We start from the raw sequence: 17,103 nt of genomic DNA on the forward strand, positions 1-17,103 counted from the left end.
GTTATTTCTAGGAGTTGGACTCATACCAAGTTTAGCTCAGTTCTGGGCATCTTTGAAATACCTATACAAACTTGTTCCTACATAGTAACTTGCAACTTTGAATGAGAATGTGCTTGCTTACAGCAAAGTGCTATATGTTCTGAATGCCCGAATTGGGATTCTGTGTCAAAACTTTGAAATTATGTGATCCTTACTAGATGGAAGTAAGGGAGATGGGGCTTGAAGTTATTTCTAGGAGTTGGAGACATACAACGTTTAGCTCAGTTATGGGCATCTTTGAAATACCTATACAAACTTGTTCCTACATACTAACTTGCAACTTTGAATGAGAATGTGCTTGCTTACAGCAACGTGCTATATGTTCTGAATGCCCGAATTGGGAATCTGTGTCAAAACTTTGTTAGGAATTATGTGATCCTTACTAGCTGGAAGTAAGGGAGATGGGGCATGAAGTTATTTCTAGGAGTTGGAGACATACCAAGTTTAGCTAAGTTCTGGGCATCTTTGAAATACCTATACAAACTTGTTCCTACATAGTAACTTGCAACTTTGAATGAGGAATGTGCTTGCTTACAGCAACGTGCTATATGTTCTGAATGCCCGAATTGGGAATCTGTGTCAAAACTTTGTTAGGAAATATGTGATCCTTACTAGCTGGAAGTAAGGGAGATGGGGCATGAAGTTATTTCTAGGAGTTGGAGACATACCAAGTTTAGCTCAGTTCTGGGCATCTTTGAAATACCTATACAAACTTGTTCCTACATAGTAACTTGCAACTTTGAATGAGAATGTGCTTGCTTACAGCAACGTGCTATATGTTCTGAATGTCCGAATTGGGAATCTGTGTCAAAACTTTGTTAGGAATTATGTGATCCTTACTAGCTGGAAGAAAGGGAGATGGGGCATGAAGTTATTTCTAGAGGTTGGACACATACCAAGTTTAGTTCAGTTCTGGGCATCATTGAAATACCTATACAAACTTGTTCCTACATAGTAACTTGCCACTTTGAATGAGAATGTGCTTACTTACAGCAACGTGCTATATGTTCTGAATGCCCGAATTGGGAATCTGTGTCAAAACTTTGTTAGGAATTATGTGATCCTTACTAGCTGGAAGTAAGGGAGATGGGGCATGAAGTTATTTCTAGGAGTTGGACACATACCAAGTTTAGCTCAGTTCTGGGCATCTTTGAAATACCTATACAAACTTGTTCCTACATAGTAACTTGCAACTTTGAATGAGAATGTGCTTGCTTACAGCAACGTGCTATATGTTCTGAATGCCCGAATTGGGAATCTGTGTCAAAACTTTGTTAGGAATTATGTGATCCTTACTAGCCTGAAGTAAGGGAGATGGGGCATGAAGTTATTTCTAGGAGTTGGAGACATACAACGTTTAGCTCAGTTCTGGGCATCTTGGAAATACCTATACAAACTTGTTCCTACATAGTAACTTGCCACTTTGAATGAGAATGTGCCTACTTCAGCAACGCGCTATATGTTCTGAATGCCCGAATTGGAAATCTGTGTCAAAACTTTGTTAGGAATTATGTGATCCTTACTAGCTGGAAGTAAGGGAGATGGGGCATGAAGTTATTTCTAGGAGTGGGACACAGACCAAGTTTAGCTCAGTTCTGGGCATCTTTGAAATACCTATACAAACTTGTTCCTACATAGTAACTTGCAACTTTGAATGAGAATGTGCTTGCTTACAGCAACGTGCTATATGTTCTGAATGCCCGAATTGGGAATCTGTGTCAAAACTTTGTTAGGAATTATGTGATCCTTACTAGCTGGAAGTAAGGGAGATGGGGCATGAAGTTATTTCTAGGAGTTGGAGACATACCAAGTTTAGCTCAGTTCTGGGCATCTTTGAAATACCTATACAAACTTGTTCCTACATAGTAACTTGCAACTTTGATTGAGAATGTGCTTGCTTACAGCAACGTGCTATATGTTCTGAATGCCCGAATTGGGAATCTGTGTCAAAACTTTGTTAGGAATTATGTCATCCTTACTAGCTGGAAGTAAGGGAGATGGGGCATGAAGTTATTTCTAGGAGTTGGAGACATACAACGTTTAGCTCAGTTCTGGGCATCTTTGAAATACCTATACAAACTTGTTCCTACATAGTAACTTGCAACTTTGAATGAGAATGTGCTTGCTTACAGCAACGTGCTATATGTTCTGAATGCCCGAATTGGGAATCTGTGTCAAAACTTTGTTAGGAATTATGTGATCCTTACTAGCTGGAAGTAAGGGAGATGGGGCATGAAGTTATTTCTAGGAGTTGGACACATTTCAAGTTTAGCTCCGTTCTGGGCATCTTTGAAATACCTATACAAACTTGTTCCTACCTGGTAACCTGCAACTTTGAATGAGAATGTGCTTGCTTACAGCAACGTGCTATATGATCTGAATGCCCGAATTGGGAATCTGTGTCAAAGCTTTGTTAGGAATTATGTGATCCTTACTAGCTGGAAGTAAGGGATTTGGGGCATGAAGTTATTTCTAGGAGTCGGAGACACACCAAGTATAGCTCAGTTCTGGGCATCTTTGAAACACCTATACAAACTTGTTCCTACATAGTAACTTGCAACTTTGAATGAAAATGTGCTTGCTTACAGAAACGTGCTATATGTTCTGAATGCCCGAATTGGGAATCTGTGTCAAATCTTTGTTAGTAATTATGTGATCCTTACTAGCTGGAAGTAAGGGAGTTGGGGCATGAAGTTATTTCTAGGAGTTGGACACATACCAAGTTTATCTCAGTTCTGGGCATCTTTGAAATACCTATACAAACTTGTTCCTACATAGTAACTTGCAACTTTGAATGAGAATGTGTTTAGTTACAGCAACGTGCTATATGTTCTAAATGCCCGAATTGGGAATCTGTGTCAAATCTTTGTTAGGAATTATGTGATCCTTACTAGCTGGAAGTAAGGGAGTTGGGGCATGAAGTTATCTCTAGGAGTTGGAGACATACCAAGTTTAGCTCAGTTGTGGGCATCTTTGAAATACCTATACAAACTTGTTCCTACATAGTAACTTGCAACTTTGAATGAGAATGTGCTTGCTTACAGCAACGTGCTATATGTTCTGAATGCCCGAATTGGGAATCTGTGTCAAAACTTTGTTAGGAATTATGTGATCCTTACTAGCTGGAAGTAAGGGAGATGTGGCATGAAGTTATTTCTAGAGGTTGGACACATACCAAGTTTAGCTCAGTTCTGGGCATCATTGAAATACCTATACAAACTTGTTCCTACATAGTAACTTGCAACTTTGAATGAGAATGTGCTTGCTTACAGCAACGTGATATATGTTCTGAATGCCCGAATTGGGAATCTGTGTCAAAACTTTGTTAGGAATTATGTGATCCTTACTAGCTGGAAGTAAGGGAGATGGGTCATGAAGTTATTTCTAGGAGTTGGAGACATACCAAGTTTAGCTCAGTTCTGGGCATCTTTGAAATACCTATACAAACTTGTTCCTACATAGTAACTTGCAACTTTGAATGAGAATGTGCTTGCTTACAGCAACGTGCTATATGTTCTGAATGACCGAATTGGGAATCTGTGTCAAAACTTTGTTAGGAATTATGTGATCCTTACTAGCTGGAAGTAAGGGAGATGGGGCATGAAGTTATTTCTAGGAGTTGGAGACATACCAAGTTTAGCTCAGTTCTGGGCATCTTTGAAATACCTATACAAACTTGTTCCTACATAGTAACTTGCAACTTTGAATGAGAATGTGCTTGCTTACAGCAACGTGCTACATGTTCTGAATGCCCGAATTCTTAATCTGTGTCAAAAATTTCTTAGGAATTATGTGATCTTTACTAGCTGGAAGTAAGGGAGATGGGGCATGAAGTTATTTTTAGGTGTTGAGGACACACCAAGTTTAGCTCAGTTCTGGGCATCTTTGAAATACCTATACAAACTTGTTCCTGCAAGGTAACTTGCAACTCTGAATGAGAATGTGCTTGCTTACAGAAACGTGCTACATGTTCTGAATGCCCGAATTGGGAATCTGTGTCAAAACTTTCTTAGGAATTATGTGATCCTTACTAGCTGGAAGTAAGGGAGATGGGGCATGAAGTTATTTCTAGAGGTTGGACACATACCAAGTTTAGCTCAGTTCTGGGCATCTTTGAAATACCTATACAAACTTGTTCCTACGTAGTAACTCGAGCATTCAGAACATATACCACGTTGCTGTAAGTAAGCACATTCTCAAATTATGTGATCCTTACTAGCTGGAAGTAAGGGAGATGGGGCCTGAAGTTATTTCTAGGAGTTGGACACATACGAAGTTTAGCTCAGTTCTGGGCATCTTTGAAATACCTATACAAACTTGTTCCTACATAGTAACTTGCCACTTTGAATGAGAATGTGCTTGCTTACAGCAACGTGCTATATGTTCTGAATGCCCGAATTGGGAATCTGTGTCAAAACTTTCTTAGGAATTATGTGATCCTTACTAGATTTAAGTAAGTGAGATGGGGCATGAAGTTATTTGTAGGAGTTGGACACATACAACGTTTAGCTCAGTTCCGGGCATCTTTGAAATACCTATACAAACTTATTCCTACATAGTAACTTGCAACTTTGAATGAGAATGTGCTTGCTTACAGCAACGTGCTACATGTTCTGAATGCCCGAATTGGGAATCTGTGTCAAAACTTTGTTAGGAATTATGTGATCCTTACTAGCTGGAAGTAAGGGAGATGGGGCATGAAGTTATTTTTAGGAGTTGGAGAAATACCAAGTTTAGCTCAGTTCTGGGCATCTTTAAAATCCCTTACAAACTTGTTCCTACATAGTAACTTGCAACTTTGAATGAGAATTGCTTGCTTACAGCAACGTGCTATATGTTCTGAATGCCCGAATAGGGAATCTGTGTCAAAACTTTGTTAGGAATTATGTGATCCTTACTAGCTGGAAGTAAGGTAGATGGAGCATGAAGATATTTCTAGAGGTTGGACACATACCAAGGTTAGCTCAGTTCTGGGCATCTTTGAAATACCTATACAAACTTGTTCCTACATAGTAACTTGCAACTTTGAATGAGAATGTGCTTGCTTACAGCAACGTGCTATATGTTCTGAATGCCCGAATTGGGAATCTGTGTCAAAACTTTGTTCGGAATTATGTGATCCTTACTAGCTGGAAGTAAGGGAGATGGGGCATGAAGTTATTTCTAGAGGCTGGACACATACCAAGTTTAGCTCAGTTCTGGGCATCTTTGATATACCTATACAAACTTGTTCCTACATAGTAACTTGCCACTTTGAAAGAGAATGTGCTTGCTTACAGCAACGTGCTATATGTTCTGAATGCCCGAATTGGGAATCTGTGTCAAAACTTTGATAGGAATTATGTGATCCTTACTAGCTGAAAGTAAGGGAGATGGAGCATGAAGTTATTTCTAGGAGTTGGAGACATACCAAGTTTATCTCAGTTCTGAGCATCTTTGAAATACCTATACAAACTTGTTCCTACATAGTAACTTGCAACTTTGAATGAGAATGTGCTTGCTTACAGCAACGTGTTATATGTTCTGAATGCCCGAATTGGGAATCTGTGTCAAAACTTTGTTAGAAATTATGTAATCCTTACTAGATGGAAGTAAGGGAGATGGGGCATGAAGTTATTCCTAGGAGTTGGAGACATACAACGTTTAGCTCAGTTCTGGGCATCTTTGAAATACCTATACAAACTTGTTCCTACATAGTAACTTGCAACTTTGAATGAGAATGTGCTTGCTTACAGCAACGTGCTACATGTTCTGAATGCCCGAATTTGGAATCTGTGTCAAAACTTTGTTAGGAATTATGTGATCCTTACTAGTTGGAAGTAAGGGAGATGGGGCATGAAGTTATTTCTAGGAGTTGGAGACATACCAAGTTTAGCTCAGTTCTGGGCATCTTTGAAATACCTATACAAACTTGTTCCTACATAGTAACTTGCAACTTTGAATGAGAATGTGCTTGCTTACAGCAACGTGCTACATGTTCTGAATGCCCGAATTGGGAATCTGTGTCAAAACTTTGTTAGGAATTATGTGATCCTTACTAGCCTGAAGTAAGGGAGATGGGGCATGAAGTTATTTCTAGGAGTTGGAGACATACAACGTTTAGCTCAGTTCTGGGCATCTTGGAAATACCTATACAAACTTGTTCCTACATAGTAACTTGCAACTTTGAATGAGAATGTTCTTACTTACAGCAACGTGCTATATGTTCTGAATGCCCGAATTGGGAATCTGTGTCAAAACTTTGTTCGGAATTATGTGATCCTTACTAGCTGGATGTAAGGGAGATGGGGCATGAAGTTATTTCTAGGAGGTGGACACATACATACCAAGTTTATCTAAGATCTGGGCATCTTTGAAATACCTATACAAACTTGTTCCTACATAGTAACTTGCAACTTTGAATGATAATGTGCTTGCTTACAGCAACGTGCTATATGTTCTGAATGCCCGAATTGGGAATCTGTGTCAAAACTTTGTTAGGAATTATGTGATCCTTACTAGCTGGAAGTAAGGGAGATGGGGCATGAAGTTATTTCTAGGAGTTGGACACATACCAAGTTTAGCTCAGTTCTGGGCATCTTTGAAATACCTATACAAACTTGTTCCTACATAGTAACTTGCAACTTTGAATGAGAATGTGCTTGCTTGCAGCAACGTGCTATATGTTCTGAATGCCCGAATTGGGAATCTGTGTCAAAACTTTGTTCGGAATTATGTGATACTTACTAGCTGGAAGTAAGGGAGATGGGGCATGAAGTTATTTCTAGGAGTTGGACACATTTCAAGTTTAGCTCAGTTCTGGGCATCTTTGAAATAACTATACAAACTTGTTCCTACCTGGTAACCTGCAACTTTGAATGAGAATGTGCTTGCTTACAGCAACGTGCTATATGATCTGAATGCCCGAATTGGGAATCTGTGTCAAAACTTTGTTAGGAATTATGTGATCCTTACTAGCTGGAAGAAAGGGAGATGGGGCATGAAGTTATTTCTAGAGGTTGGACACATACCAAGTTTAGTTCAGTTCTGGGCATCATTGAAATACCTATACAAACTTGTTCCTACATAGTAACTTGCCACTTTGAATGAGAATGTGCTTACTTACAGCAACGTGCTATATGTTCTGAATGCCCGAATTGGGAATCTGTGTCAAAACTTTGTTAGGAATTATGTGATCCTTACTAGCTGGAAATAAGGGAGATGGGGCATGAAGTTATTTCTAGGAGTTGGACACATACCAAGTTTAGCTCAGTTCTGGGCATCTTTGAAATACCTATACAAACTTGTTCCTACATAGTAACTTGCAACTTTGAATGAAAATGTACTTGCTTACAGCAAAGTGCTATATGTTCTGAATGCCCGAATGGGAATCTGTGTCAAAACTTTGAAATTATATGATCATAAGTAGATGGAAGTAAGGGAGATGGGGCATGAAGTTATTTCTAGGAGTTGGACACAGACCAAGTTTAGCTCAGTTCTGGGCATCTTTGAAATACCTATACAAACTTGTTCCTACATAGTAACTTGCAACTTTTAATGAGAATGTGCTTGCTTACAGCAACGTGCTATATGTTCTGAATGCCCGAATTGGGAATCTGTGTCAAAACTTTGTTAGGAATTATGTGATCCTTACTAGCTGGAAGTAAGGGAGATGGGGCATGAAGTTATTTCTAGAGGCTGGACACATACCAAGTTTAGCTCAGTTCTGGGCATCTTTGATATACCTATACAAACTTGTTCCTACATAGTAACTTGCCACTTTGAAAGAGAATGTGCTTGCTTACAGCAACGTGCTATATGTTCTGAATGCCCGAATTGGGAATCTGTGTCAAAACTTTGATAGGAATTATGTGATCCTTACTAGCTGAAAGTAAGGGAGATGGAGCATGAAGTTATTTCTAGGAGTTGGAGACATACCAAGTTTATCTCAGTTCTGAGCATCTTTGAAATACCTATACAAACTTGTTCCTACATAGTAACTTGCAACTTTGAATGAGAATGTGCTTGCTTACAGCAACGTGTTATATGTTCTGAATGCCCGAATTGGGAATCTGTGTCAAAACTTTGTTAGAAATTATGTAATCCTTACTAGATGGAAGTAAGGGAGATGGGGCATGAAGTTATTCCTAGGAGTTGGAGACATACAACGTTTAGCTCAGTTCTGGGCATCTTTGAAATACCTATACAAACTTGTTCCTACATAGTAACTTGCAACTTTGAATGAGAATGTGCTTGCTTACAGCAACGTGCTACATGTTCTGAATGCCCGAATTTGGAATCTGTGTCAAAACTTTGTTAGGAATTATGTGATCCTTACTAGTTGGAAGTAAGGGAGATGGGGCATGAAGTTATTTCTAGGAGTTGGAGACATACCAAGTTTAGCTCAGTTCTGGGCATCTTTGAAATACCTATACAAACTTGTTCCTACATAGTAACTTGCAACTTTGAATGAGAATGTGCTTGCTTACAGCAACGTGCTACATGTTCTGAATGCCCGAATTGGGAATCTGTGTCAAAACTTTGTTAGGAATTATGTGATCCTTACTAGCCTGAAGTAAGGGAGATGGGGCATGAAGTTATTTCTAGGAGTTGGAGACATACAACGTTTAGCTCAGTTCTGGGCATCTTGGAAATACCTATACAAACTTGTTCCTACATAGTAACTTGCAACTTTGAATGAGAATGTTCTTACTTACAGCAACGTGCTATATGTTCTGAATGCCCGAATTGGGAATCTGTGTCAAAACTTTGTTCGGAATTATGTGATCCTTACTAGCTGGATGTAAGGGAGATGGGGCATGAAGTTATTTCTAGGAGGTGGACACATACATACCAAGTTTATCTAAGATCTGGGCATCTTTGAAATACCTATACAAACTTGTTCCTACATAGTAACTTGCAACTTTGAATGATAATGTGCTTGCTTACAGCAACGTGCTATATGTTCTGAATGCCCGAATTGGGAATCTGTGTCAAAACTTTGTTAGGAATTATGTGATCCTTACTAGCTGGAAGTAAGGGAGATGGGGCATGAAGTTATTTCTAGGAGTTGGACACATACCAAGTTTAGCTCAGTTCTGGGCATCTTTGAAATACCTATACAAACTTGTTCCTACATAGTAACTTGCAACTTTGAATGAGAATGTGCTTGCTTGCAGCAACGTGCTATATGTTCTGAATGCCCGAATTGGGAATCTGTGTCAAAACTTTGTTCGGAATTATGTGATACTTACTAGCTGGAAGTAAGGGAGATGGGGCATGAAGTTATTTCTAGGAGTTGGACACATTTCAAGTTTAGCTCAGTTCTGGGCATCTTTGAAATAACTATACAAACTTGTTCCTACCTGGTAACCTGCAACTTTGAATGAGAATGTGCTTGCTTACAGCAACGTGCTATATGATCTGAATGCCCGAATTGGGAATCTGTGTCAAAACTTTGTTAGGAATTATGTGATCCTTACTAGCTGGAAGAAAGGGAGATGGGGCATGAAGTTATTTCTAGAGGTTGGACACATACCAAGTTTAGTTCAGTTCTGGGCATCATTGAAATACCTATACAAACTTGTTCCTACATAGTAACTTGCCACTTTGAATGAGAATGTGCTTACTTACAGCAACGTGCTATATGTTCTGAATGCCCGAATTGGGAATCTGTGTCAAAACTTTGTTAGGAATTATGTGATCCTTACTAGCTGGAAATAAGGGAGATGGGGCATGAAGTTATTTCTAGGAGTTGGACACATACCAAGTTTAGCTCAGTTCTGGGCATCTTTGAAATACCTATACAAACTTGTTCCTACATAGTAACTTGCAACTTTGAATGAAAATGTACTTGCTTACAGCAAAGTGCTATATGTTCTGAATGCCCGAATGGGAATCTGTGTCAAAACTTTGAAATTATATGATCATAAGTAGATGGAAGTAAGGGAGATGGGGCATGAAGTTATTTCTAGGAGTTGGACACAGACCAAGTTTAGCTCAGTTCTGGGCATCTTTGAAATACCTATACAAACTTGTTCCTACATAGTAACTTGCAACTTTTAATGAGAATGTGCTTGCTTACAGCAACGTGCTATATGTTCTGAATGCCCGAATTGGGAATCTGTGTCAAAACTTTGTTAGGAATTATGTGATCCTTACTAGCTGGAAGTAAGGGAGATGGGGCATGAAGTTATTTCTAGGAGTTGGACACAGACCAAGTTTAGCTCAGTTCTGGGCATCTTTGAAATACCTATACAAACTTGTTCCTACATAGTAACTTGCAACTTTGAATGAGAATGTGCTTGCTTACAGCAACGTGCTATATGTTCTGAACGCCCGAATTGGGAATCTGTGTCAAAACTTTGTTAGGAATTATGTGATCCTTACTAGCTGGAAGTAAGGGAGATGGGGCATGAAGTTATTTCTAGGAGTTGGAGACATACCAAGTTTAGCTCAGTTCTGGGCATCTTTGAAATACCTATACAAACTTGTTCCTACATAGTAACTTGCAACTTTGATTGAGAATGTGCTTGCTTACAGCAACGTGCTATATGTTCTGAATGCCCGAATTGGGAATCTGTGTCAAAACTTTGTTAGGAATTATGTCATCCTTACTAGCTGGAAGTAAGGGAGATGGGGCATGAAGTTATTTCTAGGAGTTGGAGACATACAACGTTTAGCTCAGTTCTGGGCATCTTTGAAATACCTATACAAACTTGTTCCTACCTGGTAACCTGCAACTTTGAATGAGAATGTGCTTGCTTACAGCAACGTGCTATATGATCTGAATGCCCGAATTGGGAATCTGTGTCAAAGCTTTGTTAGGAGTTATGTGATCCTTACTAGCTGGAAGTAAGGGATTTGGGGCATGAAGTTATTTCTAGGAGTCGGAGACATACCAAGTATAGCTCAGTTCTGGGCATCTTTGAAACACCTATACAAACTTGTTCCTACATAGTAACTTGCAACTTTGAATGAAAATGTGCTTGCTTACAGAAACGTGCTATATGTTCTGAATGCCCGAATTGGGAATCTGTGTCAAATCTTTGTTAGTGATTATGTGATCCTTACTAGCTGGAAGTAAGGGAGTTGGGGCATGAAGTTATTTCTAGGAGTTGGACACATACCAAGTTTAGCTCAGTTCTGGGCATCTTTGAAATACCTATACAAACTTGTTCCTACATAGTAACTTGCAACTTTGAATGAGAATGTGTTTAGTTACAGCAATGTGCTACATGTTCTGAATGCCCGAATACGGAATCTGTGTCAAAAATTTCTTAGGAATTATGTGATCTTTACTAGCTGGAAGTAAGGGAGATGGGGCATGAAGTTATTTTTAGGTGTTGAGGAAACACCAAGTTTAGCTCAGTTCTGGGCATCTTTGAAATACCTATACAAACTTGTTCCTGCAAGGTAACTTGCAACTCTGAATGAGAATGTGCTTGCTTACAGAAACGTGCTACATGTTCTGAATGCCCGAATTGGGAATCTGTGTCAAAACTTTCTTAGGAATTATGTGATCCTTACTAGCTGGAAGTAAGGGAGAAGGGGCATGAAGTTATTTCTAGAGGTTGGACACATACCAAGTTTAGCTCAGTTCTGGGCATCTTTGAAATACCTATACAAACTTGTTCCTACGTAGTAACTCGAGCATTCAGAACATATACCACGTTGCTGTAAGCAAGCACATTCTCAAATTATGTGATCCTTACTAGCTGGAAGTAAGGGAGATGGGGCCTGAAGTTATTTCTAGGAGTTGGACACATACGAAGTTTAGCTCAGTTCTGGGCATCTTTGAAATACCTATACAAACTAGTTCCTACATAGTAACTTGCCACTTTGAATGAGAATGTGCTTGCTTACAGCAACGTGCTATATGTTCTGAATGCCCGAATTGGGAATCTGTGTCAAAACTTTCTTAGGAATTATGTGATCCTTACTAGATGGAAGTAAGTGAGATGGGGCATGAAGTTATTTGTAGGAGTTGGACACATACAACGTTTAGCTCAGTTCCGGGCATCTTTGAAATACCTATACAAACTTATTCCTACATAGTAACTTGCAACTTTGAATGAGAATGTGCTTGCTTACAGCAACGTGCTACATGTTCTGAATGCCCGAATTGGGAATCTGTGTCAAAACTTTGTTAGGAATTATGTGATCCTTACTAGCTGGAAGTAAGGGAGATGGGCCATGAAGTTATTTCTAGGAGTTGGAGAAATACCAAGTTTAGCTCAGTTCTGGGCATCTTTAAAATCCCTTACAAACTTGTTCCTACATAGTAACTTGCAACTTTGAATGAGAATGTGCTTGCTTAGAGAAACGTGCTACATGTTCTGAATGCCCGAATTGTGAATCTGTGTCAAAACTTTGTTAGGAATTATGTGATCCTTACTAGCTGGAAGTAAGGGAGATAGGGCATGAAGTTATTTCTAGAGGTTGGACACATACCTAGTTTAGCTCAGTTCTGGGCATCTTTGAAATACCTATACAAACTTGTTCCTACATCGTAACTCGAGCATTCAGAACATATAGCACGTTGCTGTTAGCAAGCACATTCTCAAATTATGTGATCCTTACTAGCTGGAAGTAAGGGAGATGGAGCATGAAGTTATTTCTAGGAGTTGGAGACATACCAAGTTTATCTCAGTTCTGAGCATCTTTGAAATACCTATACAAACTTGTTCCTACATAGTAACTTGCCACTTTGAATGAGAATGTGCTTGCTTACAGCAACGTGTTATATGTTCTGAATGCCCGAATTGGGAATCTGTGTCAAAACTTTGTTAAAAATTATGTAATCCTTACTAGATGGAAGTAAGGGAGATGGGGCATGAAGTTATTGTTAGGAGTTGGAGACATACAACGTTTAGCTCAGTTCTGGGCATCTTTGAAATACCTATACAAACTTGTTCCTACATAGTAACTTGCAACTTTGAATGAGAATGTGCTTCCTTACAGCAACGTGGTACATGTTCTGAATGCCCGAAATGGGAATCTGTGTCAAAACTTTGTTATTAATTATGTGATCCTTACTAGTTGGAAGTAAGGGAGATGGGGCATGAAGTTATTTCTAGGAGTTGGAGACATACCAAGTTTAGCTCAGTTCTGAGCATCTTTGAAATACCTATACAAACTTGTTCCTACATAGTAACTTGCAACTTTGAATGAGAATGTGCTTGCCTACAGCAACGTGCTATATGTTCTGAATGCCCGAATTGGGAATCTGTGTCAAAACATTGTTAGAAATTATGTGATCCTTACTAGCCTGAAGTAAGGGAGATGGGGCATGAAGTTATTTCTAGGAGTTGGAGACATACAACCTTTAGCTCCGTTCTGGGCATCTTTGAAATACCTATACAAACTTGTTCCTACATAGTAACTTGCAACTTTGAATGAGAATGTGCTTGCTTACAGCAACGTGCTATATGTTCTGAATGCCCGAATTGGGAATCTGTGTCAAAACTTTGTTCGGAATTATGTGATCCTAACTAGCTGGAAGTAAGTGAGATGGGGCATGAAGTTATTTCTAGGAGTTGGACACATACAACGTTTAGCTCAGTTCCGGGCTTCTTTGTAATACCTATACAAACTTGTTCCTACATAGTAACTTGCAACTTTGAATGAGAATGTGCTTGCTTACAGCAACGTGCTATATGTTCTGAATGCCCGAATTGGGAATCTGTGTCAAAACTTTGTTAGGAATTATGTGATCCTTACTAGCTGGAAGTAAGGGAGATGGGGCATGAAGTTATTTCTAGAGGCTGGACACATACCAAGTTTAGCTCAGTTCTGGGCATCTTTGATATACCTATACAAACTTGTTCCTACATGGTAACTTGCCACTTTGAATGAGAATGTGCTTGCTTACAGCAACGTGCTATATGTTCTGAATGCCCGAATTGGGAATCTGTGTCAAAACTTTGATAGGAATTCTGTGATCCTTACTAGCTGAAAGTAAGGGAGATGGAGCATGAAGTTATTTCTAGGAGTTGGAGACATACCAAGTTTATCTCAGGTCTGAGCATCTTTGAAATACCTATACAAACTTGTTCCTACATAGTAACTTGCAACTTTGAATGAGAATGTGCTTGCTTACAGCAACGTGTTATATGTTCTGAATGCCCGAATTGGGAATCTGTGTCAAAACTTTGTTAGAAATTATGTAATCCTTACTAGATGGAAGTAAGGGAGATGGGGCATGAAGTTATTTCTAGGAGTTGGAGACATACAACGTTTAGCTCAGTTCTGGGCATCTTTGAAATACCTATACAAACTTGTTCCTACATAGTAACTTGCAACTTTGAATGAGAATGTGCTTGCTTACAGCAACGTGCTACATGTTCTGAATGCCCGAATTGGGAATCTGTGTCAAAACTTTGTTAGGAATTATGTGATCCTTATTAGTTGGAAGTAAGGGAGATGGGGCATGAAGTTATTTCTAGGAGTTGGAGACATACCAAGTTTAGCTCAGTTCTGAGCATCTTTGAAATACCTATACAAACTTGTTCCTACATAGTAACTTGCAACTTTGAATGAGAATGTGCTTGCCTACAGCAACGTGCTATATGTTCTGAATGCCCGAATTGGGAATCTGTGTCAAAACATTGTTAGAAATTATGTGATCCTTAATAGCCTGGAGTAAGGGAGATGGGGCATGAAGTTATTTCTAGGAGTTGGAGACATACAACGTTTAGCTCAGTTCTGGGCATCTTTGAAATACCTATACAAACTTGTTCCTACATAGTAACTTGCAACTTTGAATGAGAATGTGCTTGCTTACAACAACGTGCTACATGTTCTGAATGCCCGAATTGGGAATCTGTGTCAAAACTTTGTTCGGAATTATGTGATCCTTACTAGCTGGAAGTAAGGGAGATGGGGCATGAAGTTATTTCTAGGAGTTGGACACATACAACGTTTAGCTCAGTTCCGGGCTTCTTTGTAATACCTATACAAACTTGTTCCTACATAGTAACTTGCAACTTTGAATGAGAATGTGCTTGCTTGCAGCAACGTGCTATATGTTCTGAATGCCCGAATTGGGAATCTGTGTCAAAACTTTGTTCAGAATTATGTGATTCTTACAAGCTGGAAGTAAGGGAGATGGGGCATGAAGTTATTTCTAGGAGTTGGACACATACCAAGTTTAGCTAAGTTCTGGGCATCTTTGAAATACCTATACAAACTTGTTCCTACATAGTAACTTGCCACTATAATGAGAGTGTGCTTGCTTACAGCAACGTGCTATATGTTCTGAATGCCCGAATTGGGAATCTGTGTCAAAACTTTGTTAGGAATTATGTGATCCTTACTAGCTAGAAGTAAGGGAGATGGGGCATGAAGTTATTTCTAGGAGTTGGACACATACCAAGTTTAGCTCAGTTCTGGGCATCTTTAAAATACCTATACAAACTTGTTCCTACATAGTAAGTTGCAACTTTGAATGAGAATGTGCTTGCTTACAACAACGTGCTATATGTTCTGAATGCCCGAAATGGGAATCTGTGTCAAAACTTTGTTAGGAATTATGTGATCCTTACTAGCTGGAAGTAAGGGAGATGGGGCATGAATTTATTTCTAGAGGTTGGACACATACCAAGTTTAGCTCAGTTCTGGGCATCTTTGAAATACCTATACAAACTTGTTCCTACATAGTAACTTGCAACTTTGAATGAGAATGTGCTTGCTTACAGCAAGGTGCTACATGTTCTTAATGTCCGAATTGGGAATCTGTGTCAAAACTTTGTTAGGAATTATGTGATCGTTACTAGTTGGAAGTAAGGGAGATGGGGCATGAAGTTATTTCTAGGAGTTGGAGACATACCAAGTTTAGCTCAGTTCTGGGCATCTTTGAAATACCTATACAAACTGGTTCCTACATAGTAACTTGCAACATTGAATGAGAATGTGCTTGCTTACAGCAACGTGCTATATGATCTGAATGCCCGAATTGGGAATCTGTGTCAAAACTTTGTTCGGAATTATGTGATCCTTACTAGCTGGAAGTAAGGGAGATGGGGCATGAAGTTATTTCTAGGAGTTGGACACATACCAAGTTTAGCCCAGTTCTGGGCATCTTTGAAATACCTATACAAACTTGTTCCTACATAGTAACTTGCCACTTTGAATGAGAATGTGCTTGCTTACAGCAACGTGCTATATGTTCTGAATGCCCGAATTGGGAATCTGTGTCAAAACTTTGTTAGGAATTATGTGATCCTTACTAGCTGGAAGTAAGGGAGATGGGGCATGAAGTTATTTCTAGGAGTTGGAGACATACCAAGTTTAGCTCAGTTCTGGGCATCTTTGAAATACCTATACAAACTTGTTCCTACATTGTAACTTGCAACTTTGAATGAGAATGTGCTTGCTTACAGCAACGTGCTATATGTTCTGAATGCCCGAATTGGGAATCTGTGTCAAAACTTTGTTAGGAATTATGTGATCCTAACTAGCTGGAAGAAAGGGAGATGGGACATGAAGTTAATTCTAGGAGTTGGACATATACGAAGTTTATCTCAGTTCTGGGCATCTTTGAAATACCTATACAAACTTGTTCCTACATAGTAACTTGCAACTTTGAATGAGAATGTGCTTGCTTACAGCAACGTGCTATATGTTCTGAATGCCCGAATTGGGAATCTGTGTCAAAACTTTGTTAGGAATTATGTGATCCTTACTAGCTGGAAGTAAGGGAGATGGGGCATGAAGTTATTTCTAGGAGTTGGGACATACAACGTTTAGCTCAGTTCTGGGCATCTTTGAAATACCTATACAAACTTGTTCCTCCATAGTAACTTGCCACTTAGAATGAGAATGTTCTTACTTACAGCAACGGGCTATATGTTCTGAATGCCCGAATTGGGAATCTGTGTCAAAACTTTGTTAGGAATTATGTGATCCTTACTAGCTGGAAGTAAGGGAGATGGGGCATGAAGTTATTTCTAGGAGCTGGACACATACCAAGATTAGCTCAGTTCTGGGAATCTTTGAAATACCTATACAAACTTGTTCCTACATAGTAACTTGCCACTTTGAATGAGAATGTGCTTGCTTACAGCAACGTGCTATATGTTCTGA

This window comes from Diceros bicornis, chromosome 41 (assembly GCF_020826845.1).
Source record: "Diceros bicornis minor isolate mBicDic1 chromosome 41, mDicBic1.mat.cur, whole genome shotgun sequence".
Classification (NCBI taxonomy): domain Eukaryota; kingdom Metazoa; phylum Chordata; class Mammalia; order Perissodactyla; family Rhinocerotidae; genus Diceros; species Diceros bicornis.